Raw genomic sequence first — 10,147 nt, 5'->3', positions numbered from 1 at the left:
TGAAGGGTCTAGGCCCGAAACGTCAGCCTTCCTGCTCCTCTGATGCTGCTTGGCCTGCTGTGTTCATCCAGCTCTACACCTTGTTATCTCAGATTCTCCAGCATCTGCAGTTCCTACTATCTCAGCTCCAACAGTATGAGCACTTTCCAGAATGTGATGGTCCCAGATTGAATAATGAGAAGATGTTGGGCACTGGGGAAAGAGTACTACACCCTTAGATAGACTTGTAAGATTGGATGACACTAAGCATGCGTCTTAAATAGCAATAGATTTATGACAGTTCATTGTTGGTTTTATTTTTGGTTCTTGTCCCACTAAGGCCATGGTGAAGAGTGAAGCTTCATGTGGTCCATAGCTGGCCTTTAAAAATGACACCAGCATCAAGAAACCCAGGAGCTCCTGGCAGTAGTGAATACGTCCACCTTTGGTGAAAGGGAAGATAGGACATGCGGAGCACCAGACATGTGTGGTGCACAGGTAATGAGGTGCATTTCAAAGAATATTGAGGTGGACTCACAGAGAGAAACCCTCCATGAAACTCACCAAAATCGATTCTTAGCAGATTGATTGCTGGTAAAATTCAGCCAACTGCTTTAAATGAATAATTATTTGATAAGAGTTTAATAAAAGTCTTGACACTTTACAATTAAGAAGTAGTTTATTTAAAAAGCAATTGTATTGATGAATGGAAAGAGAAATTAATTCACTGCTGACTATTGTGGTAATGTAGCAGAAATAATGAATTGGCAGGCCTACATTCATTTGTGATAATTAATAAGCAAGCAATTTTTTTTGAAACCATGATATTGAAATTTCTCTATGCATTTTTGAGAGGTGATGAGCAGATAAGACAGAAGTTATGGGTTATATTGGATGAGAAAGTGACAGAAAGGAACTGAAAATGGTCCACTTAACCAAGGATTATTTACTTATCTGTCCTTCCTTGTGTCTTAGTGCTTTTTCATATCAAAGTTTATTAAAGGACACCCATTGCAATAATTTAGCTGAGATTGAGAATGCAACAGTATAATGGATTAAACCTTTATCCCACCATTGTTTGTGCATTAGTGCTCTTCGAACTGTAGCACAATGATACTCCATTTGTCTGAAGCTTTTATCTGAGCAACAGCACCATTTCATTTCCATCCAAACTCAATTTCCATGCAATTCGTAGCTTGAAAAATATTCTTTAATTTTGAGACATTTTATGCATTTTGTGGCTTTTTAAAAACGTCTACATTAACTCTTCAGGTATTGATTTTTGAACATAATTTGCATCTTGGCATGTTTTATTCTCCCTCCCCATTTAACTTATCGCCTATAATAACCTGATGCCACATGCCATATTGAGTGAGAAGGTAACCTACTTGTTTTCAAGCTTCAGTTGTTGCCTTGCACTGTCACTGAGGAAATGACAGTTACTTATGCCTGTATGCTTCTATTTTCCTTCTTACCAAGGTGTCAGCAGAAATTGGATAAAACACCAAAGCAATCCTGCTTTTCACGCTTAGTGGGTGACGATGGGCTGAGGAGTGGCAGAGAGAGTTTAACTTGGATAAATGAGAAGTATTTCATTTTGGTAAAACAAACAAGGGCAGGACCTATACAATTAATGATAGGGCCATGGGTAGTGTAGTCAACCTATGGGTTCAGGTACATAGAAAGTTGCATCACAGGTAGACAAATGGGTGGTTAAGAAGGCATTTAGCGCATTTGCCTTCATTGCGCAGACCATTGAGGATAGGGGTTGGAATGTCATGTTGAGGTTGTACAGGACGTTGGTGAGGCCACTTTTGGAGTACTGTCTACAGTTCTGGTCACCTTCCTATAGGAAGGATACTATTAAATTGAGAAGATTCGGAAAAGATTTAGCAGGATGTTATAAGGAGAGGCTGGATATGCTGGAACTTTTTTTTTACTGGAGGATAGGTGGTTGAGTGCTAACCGTGTGGAGGTTTATAAAATCATGAGGGGCATGGGATAAATTGAATAGTAAAGGTCTTTTCCCTGGGATAGGGCGTTTCAAAACAAGACAGCATATTTTTAAAGTGAGAGGAGAAAGATTTAAAAAGTACCTGAGGGGCAACACTTTCAAACTGAAGGTAGTTCATATGGGGAACAAACTGCCAGAGGAAGTGGTAGATGCAGGTACAGTTACAACATTTAAAAGGCATTTGGACAGGTGGATGAATAGGAAGGGTTTACAGGGATGTGGGCCAAATGTAGGAAAGTGGGGCTAATTTAGTTTGGGAACTTGGTTGCCATGGATGAGTTGGACTGAAGGGTCTTCTGTGCTGTATGACTCTATGATTGCATCAGCAGACTGATCAGCTGCACTGTAGGAACTTCAGTTCACAAAAGAAAACAGTGTACAGTCAATTTGAGCAATCATTTTTGGAGTCAAAATGTCAATTTGTTATTACTTAAGAAGGTATAATACAAAGAAATACCACAAGGTTAGATCAATTATGTCTCCAGAGCAGCATGCAAGTATACAGAGGTAATTAAATCCACTCACATTATAAATTCATAGACATATTTACCTTTTTGACTTCATACTTAATGGCAAGTTTCACTCTGCTCAGAGATGGCCTATGATGATCACCCTGAGGCTCAGAATCCACATCTCCATTAAGAATGGCTTCCACTTCTTCTGTATCTCGGCACAGGTCAAGCACACCGACAGCAAAATCCTTGCATTGCATAGATAATTTCCTATAATCATTCTGAACGGAAGCAAACGACAGCTGCTGAGAATTACTGCAGTCATTAACCCATCTCATCAAAATACTAGACAGGCAATCACGTGACAGAAATACAGCCTTGAAAATGGTAACAGCTTACACAGTTACTCTACGAACATTTTCATGCAGCTGTAAAAGTGAAGTAAACCAAATGTGCTCCCTATGTGTTAGATACTCAAATGTTCAGGTTAACCAGAGTTTAATAGTTTAGTTAGGGAATCATGCAACAAGGGGTCAATGAGAATTTAATTGTTCTTTGGTTAGTAAAATAATTTTCATCCATGTCTAAAGGGTGGTCTTAGACATGAGCCAAGTGCCAGTTGTATTTATACAAGTTCTGTGCCTGGCCTTGCCTCAGAGGAATGGCAACACTGACTTAACCAATTAGCTTAGTCAAACAAAAAATATATTGCACTATGTTAAATGATGATTCAGTTTTCATTATCAATGATACTGTCCTGTGAAGGCAAGTCTAACATGAGATTCATGCTTGAGATGGTCTGAAATACTTTCCAATCAATTTAATACTTTAGAGGTGTAGTCCTTGTTGTTAGTTAGGAATCACAGCAGTTACTTTGTGCACAAAGTTATTCAGAAACAGCAATTGGATAATAACAATTTATATTGTTTTGATGATGTTGCTTCATGAATAAATGTTGACCAGGGCACCAGGAATAACTCATCTGCTGTTCTGTCGGGCCAAGGGATCTTTCCATGTCCACCTGAGAGGAAAGTTCAGTCCTCAGTTAAATGCCTCATCTGAAAGATGCAGGACTCATCAGCTATTTTTCTTCCTAATATTTACTGTACTTAAATAACAATTTTCTGTAGTCCATGTATGGGAAACCCCAAGTGTCTCTGAACATCAACATTTTACAAGTTTCATGTATTTTTTAAAAAAAATCTGCTTTTCTGTTCATTCTACTAAAGTGAATAACCTCACATTTACCCACATTATATTCCAATTGCTATGTTATTTTCTAATCAGTTAACCTATGCAAATCTCTTTGCAGTCTCTGTGTTCTTCTCACAGCTTAAATTCCCAAGTAGTTTTGTAACAACAAACTTAGCTCTGGTCTCTATCTAAGTAATTTATGCAGATTGTAAATATCTGACGATCCAACACTGATCCTTGCAACACTCCAATCATCACTGCTTGTTAAGTTGAAAATGCACTCTTATAACTCCTCTTTACTAGTAGTCTATTAACTAATCCCTTTATTCATACTAATATATTACCAACAAAATGCATAGCTGGGATTTTCTGTCCTAATTCTGGGTGGCTAAAATGAAGATTGGGGCACTGCAAATTGAAATTTCCCATTTTGTTTATGCTGGCCATGATTTTAACTGTCCCAAAGCTAACAAATGACATCAGGATCAACCTTTTTAAATGCCTGCCTTAGTTTTGGATTTCCCTGACTTTGATATCTTCAGTCAGCTGGATTGGTTCATATAGACTGGGTCAAAAATGTCAGGTCAGTCAATTCATTTGGGAAGCCTGTTGTGGAATCAGGAATCTTCTGATAGGTAAATGTAAAGGTATTGCCACCTTCAAAAGACATAATAAGATAAAATGTATGATAATTAAGTACGTTTTTAAAGCAGTAAGTAACCATAGGAATTTGTCCTTAAAGACTAAGTGACCATTAAATTGATCAACATTGTATTAGTGTTTCCCTGCATGACAGTACTCTCTCTCAAGTGGATAGTGTTCAAATGCATTAAACAGCGTTGAGAATCAGAAATTAACATGTCATCTGGACACTGTGCTCTGATTCTTACATTGATTCAACGATCAGACTTTGAAATTGCTGAACAAATGTCTGGATTCTTGATTAAATATCCATTGTTTGAGCCATCAAAAAATGAACAGGTGTCCATCTGTTTGCAATGATGACTGCTCCATTGTATAGAGTATTGGAGTTTGTTTATATAATTGTAAAATAGAATCTCATTATGGATGCTTGATTGATGTTCAAGCCTAGCAGGTTGGTGTTGATTATATAATAACCAAAAGAACTGTGGATGCTGTAAATTGGGAACAAAAACAGAAGTTGCTGGAAAAGCTCAGCAGGTCTGGCAGCAAGTGTGAAGAAAAAATCAGAGTTAACGTTTCGGGTCTGGTGACCCTTCCTCAGCACATTCTGAATTTATACTGTGAGCTTGTTCGACAGGGCATTTAATAGGATTAGAGTGTTTTAAAGAGATTTTTAAATGGGTGAGAATATGGTTAGCTCTATGAGAACTTAAAAAAAACTAGCCTCTTCAAGGCAAGTTTTAACATGTATAGATAAGCATTTTTTATTTAAGTGGGTGTTATTGTTCATTTATTTCATAAGCATTTCAAATACTTCCCAATGCTATTATAGTGTTCATGAGTTTTATACATAGTTGATATTGAAGATGTGAGGATAATTCAAATAAGAGGATACATAGGATTGTGGAGATGCATAGAAGATATGAAGGGTCTATGAGAGCCATAGGGGAATACAATCAGGCCATGGGGGTATGAAGGAAATCTGGGGATTCGATAAGAAGGCCAATGACCATTAACAGAAATAGAAGGATATTGCAATAAGTGGAGGCTTTCTAGCCTGCCAGCCTTGGCACCTTCTCACCTGCATTTCCATTTTGGTTCTGCTTTGGGTGGTGGAACCCTGAAATCCATACAGACCCCGACTCTGTGGGTATGGAGAATACCATTTGCACGTTCTTTCAGTACTTTGAATGTGACATCAGGAAGTGGCAAAACTCACTATTTCATAGGAACATATGAACAGGAGTAGTCCATTTAGCCCCTCGAGTCTGTTCCAGCATTCAATGAGATTATGGCTGATCTGTGGACTAACTCCATATACCTGCCTTTGGCCCACATCCCTAAGTACCTTTGCTTAACAAAAATTTACCTGTGTTAAATTTAAAATTGACAATTGACATAGCATCCACTGCCATTTGTGGAACTCTCTACCACCATTTGTGTGTGGAAGTGCGTCCCAACATCTGTCCTGAATGTATGGTCCTAATTTTTAGACTATGCCCCTTTGTTCTAGAATCCGCAACCAGTGGAAATAGTTTATCTTTATCTACCCTGTCTTTTCCTGTTGATATCTTGAAGACATCGAACAGATCACCACTTAACCTTCTAAATTCTAGAGTAAACAGGCTTAAATTGGCCAATCTCTCCTTCCTGAGGCTATCATAAAATCTGGCCTCAGGAATCTTTATCTTATTTGATTAACCATTTGTGTAGTAATTTATGGGCCGCCTTTGAGAAATCCACATATAATATTGCCAGTGGTTCCCTTTTTATCTACCCATTAAATACATCTTCTCAAACATAATTTGTCAAACGTGATTTTCTTTTTGTATAATCATGTTGACTTTCTCTGATCATATGGGTTTCTAAGTGCTTTCTTAAGATTTCCTTTTATGAGAAAACAAAGACGCAAATATAAAATGTAACATTATACCATTAATAGCCCATTTAAAATTATTAAATTCCGCAAGTGCAACAAAAACAGTGAAATTACCTGCAGTAAATGTACTGGATGTAAAACATAAAGGTTGCAAAGTGAAGTTGTGACTTTTTTTAAAGATTATAGCACACTAAATAGCCCAGGGGAATTCTCACTTAAACTACTTCCGTCAATTTTTGTAAGGCTTTAGATTTGGTGCCTTAGAATAAATCTGTCTATTTTTTATTTGTTCTTTGGATTTGCACATATCCCTAATTGTTTTTGTGAGCAGTTAAGGGTCCACCACATTGCTGTTTTCAGGAGTCACATGTTGACCAGACCAGGTAAGGATGGCAGATTTGATTCCTTGGAAAATAAGGTAAGGTTTTACAACATTTGCTGATAGTTTCAGCAATGATGGCAGTGAACTTATCTTTTAATACTGGCCTTTTTGTCAATTAATGAATGCTTTAAAATTAAATGATTAACAGAGCAGTCTGTGGGGCTGCAGCGGCAATCTTCTGGAAAAGGGGAGGCCACTGCGTGGCCCACAGTCCAATTATGGCTGATAGTTGCTTTCTCCAAGTGCCACATCAATCAGAGAGCCAGCACAGCTTTGGAAACACCACAGAGGAGTAGCGTCTGATGAGCCTGCAAAGTAAACGAGAGTGCACCTCCATTTTGAGGCAGCCTCACAGGGGAAGCTAAAATATTTCTCTTGTGTTGGAGGGAGCCATGTAAGCCCAGGTGATTGGAAAGAAAACCTCTCCAGCAGCATGTCAGGGCAGGTCATTGCTGCTGGGTTCTACTTCCTTGGGACTAGGAACATTGGACTTTGGTGATCCCACATTTGATCCTGTCTCTTTGCAGCTAGTGGCTTCCCCACATGATGACAGGACATTCTGGTGACAGCCAAAGGCCTGGAAAAATGGTTCCAGATCAGCTCTTTAAAGGTATAAATTGGGCACTACCTTTGGCTAGCAAACTATTGAGCAGCTGCCATTTTGATCATTGGGGAAATGGCCTGGTGGAGTTTAGGAGCCCTCCCATTGCAGCTCCTCAGAGTTTACCGTCCATCCTCACTCTCATTGACCCAAACGCCTCTAATGTAGCTATCTATGATTTGTAAAATCCTGACCTAAGTTTCCATAGGACCCCTTCTGGATGCAATTTGGAACAGGAAGAGAAGTAGACGAGGTGTTTAATTTTTGGTGTCTGGCTCGAATGACCCAGCTGCAATCTTGGAAGAAGGTCAATGACCTTGAGTCAAAAAGGCAAGTGAATGCACCTTCAAATGATATCACCTATCCAGCACATCACTGACCTCTCACACTGCATCACTCACCCATTAATATGCTAATTACTTTAAAATATCTCAATATTTAAAATAATGAGATTCCACATTAGTAAAATTAAATTTTCAGTGCCAAAACCAATTGTTGGGCAGTATTTAAGACTTACCACACTGTTAAAAATGCACTTACACCTGTATTTACTGGTGATAACCCTCTGGTGTGGTTAGCAGGTAGCTAATGAGCACACTTTTTGAGGGATTTTAATTCTGTGCTTATTGGTGAGGTATTGGTATAGTATGGCTTGTGGAGGAGTACAGCATATTGTACAACAACATTGGCATTTCTGCATTTAACTGCACAAACACAGACTCCTGAAGTTGCTGCCCAGTATATTCTGTATTGTGAGTGAGACCTAATAGACTGACTTTTACTCAAATCAATATCTGTTGTGTTTTAAAATCTTAACATATAAAGCTGTACAACCTTTGAATGCATGATAAACTACGTCATTTTCCCAGGTCCTGACCAACTTGGGATATAATGAGAAATTTGAGCAAATGGTGTCAGAGACTGAACAAAGCCTTTGGCAAAGTTGAGACTAATGAGTCGCATGTTCCAACTGAGGACTAGATGTTGAGATAAAAGTTGTACTTGTGAGTGGCAAGAGATTTATTAATGTTATTATTGCTCATTATTATTATTGCTCATTATCACACTCATTATTACTTGATCTTGCCTTGTGAGAATGCACTTTCCTATTCTCCCACCTGCCAGATAGAAACTAAATTATGAGAATTTCTGACACGAGAGTCAGAGCCAATACGTGGTGACTCCAGCTCACTGCTTGCTCCTCAGAATCTCCACCTTGTACATCTGACACCAATGTCTTGGGGCATGTTCCAGGGCAGCCGCTACATGCACTCCACATCCATGGATGAAGGCTAGTGTCTTTGTATCATCATGGCCTATCTCTCATCCACGTATGTTCCCTTTCTGCACCGTAATGTTGCCCTTTGATGTTCATTAACATCTTTCATTGGACTGCTGTTGCTAGGACACACAGACAGGCATACAATTCGTGGACTGGACCAGGCTGCATCTTAGGGCTGCTCCAGACACCGATCTGGAATACGGAGGCTACCGGGATGTTGAACAGTGGAAATTTGATTGGTGGGTGGAAGGGGGGAAGCTGGTCGTCAATGGGAGGTCATGGGATGCTGTGAGATGGGCTGTGATAGGCAGGCAGTCACCAGCATTGTAGCCTCGACAGGAGGGCAACGCAAATGGACATGATCAAATTGTTTCAGAGACAGTAGTGTTGAGTTCCCTTTTAGGAGATTCCTTCGCACTTGATACAAATGCAATACGCCAACTTCTGTGAATAGCCACAGTTTATTTAAGCAAGTACAAGCTTTGGAGGATCACTTAACAATCTTCTCAGGGCTTGCGGAGCTGTGTCAAGCGATGCTCTCCATAAGGGAACTGTCCTCCCTTTATATAGGTTTTTACAGCACAGTCAGACATGCATACAAGATACAATTGTTTTCTCCCCCATAATCACGTAACTTAATCATCTAACAGTAAAACAAAGGTTAGCTGCCCAAAAACAATGTGTAAGACGAGATAGTTCCTTATCCTTTTAGCCTTAATTCAACATTTACAGAGAGCAGAGTATAATTAGATTACCACCTTTTGTCTGCGAGATCTTTTTAGCCTCAGTTCAACATTTACAGAGGGCAGAGTATAATTAGATTACCCCATTTTGTCTGCAAGACAGGGGCGCCCACGAAGCACCTAATTTCTTATATGTCAGCAGAACAGATATTAACCCTTCAACATTTCAGTAGGAAATGCAGATGCTGGAGAATCTGAGATAACAAGGTGTAAAGCTGGATGAACACAGCAGGCCAAGCAGCATCAGAGGAGCAGGAAGGCTGATGTTTTGGGCCTAGACCCTTCTTCAGAAATGGGGGAGGGGAAGAGGGTTCTGAAATAAATAGGGAGAGAGGGGGAGGCGGATAGAAGATGGATAGGGGAGAAGATAGGTGGAGAGGAGATAGACAGGTCAAAGAGGCGGGGATGGAGCCAGTCAAGGTGAGTGTAGGTGGTGAGGTAGGGAGGAGATAGGTCAGTCCAGGGAGGATGGACAGGTCAAGGGGGCGGGATGAGGTTAGTAGGTAGGAGATGGGGGTGGGGCTTGAGGTGGGAGGAGGGGATAGGTGGGAGGAAGGACAGGTTAAGGAGGTGGGGACGAGCTGGGCTGGTTTTGGGATGCGGGTAGGGGGAGGGAGATTTTGAAGCTTGTGAAGTCCACATTGATACCATTGGGCTGCAGGGTTCCCAAGCGGAATATGAGTTGCTGTTCCTGCAAACCTTCGGGTGGCATCGTTGTGGCACTGCAGGAGGCCCAGGATGGACATGTTGTCTGAGGAATGGGAGGGCAAGTTGAAATGGTTTGCGACTGGGAGGTGCAGTTGTTTATTGTGAACCGAGCGTAGGTGTTCTGCAAAGCGGTCTCCCAGCCTCCACTTGGTTTCCCTGATGTAGAGGAGGCCACAACGGGAACAGCGGATGCAGTATACCACATTAGCAGATGTGCAGGTGAACATCTGCTTGATGTGGAAAGTCTTCTTAGGGCCTGGGATGGGGG

This window comes from Rhincodon typus, chromosome 12, assembly GCF_021869965.1.
Source record: "Rhincodon typus isolate 14 chromosome 12, sRhiTyp1.1, whole genome shotgun sequence".
In the NCBI taxonomy this organism is placed as follows: Eukaryota; Metazoa; Chordata; class Chondrichthyes; order Orectolobiformes; family Rhincodontidae; genus Rhincodon; species Rhincodon typus.
The sequence above is the reverse complement of the archived record's forward strand: the minus strand, read 5'-3'. Positions refer to the sequence as shown.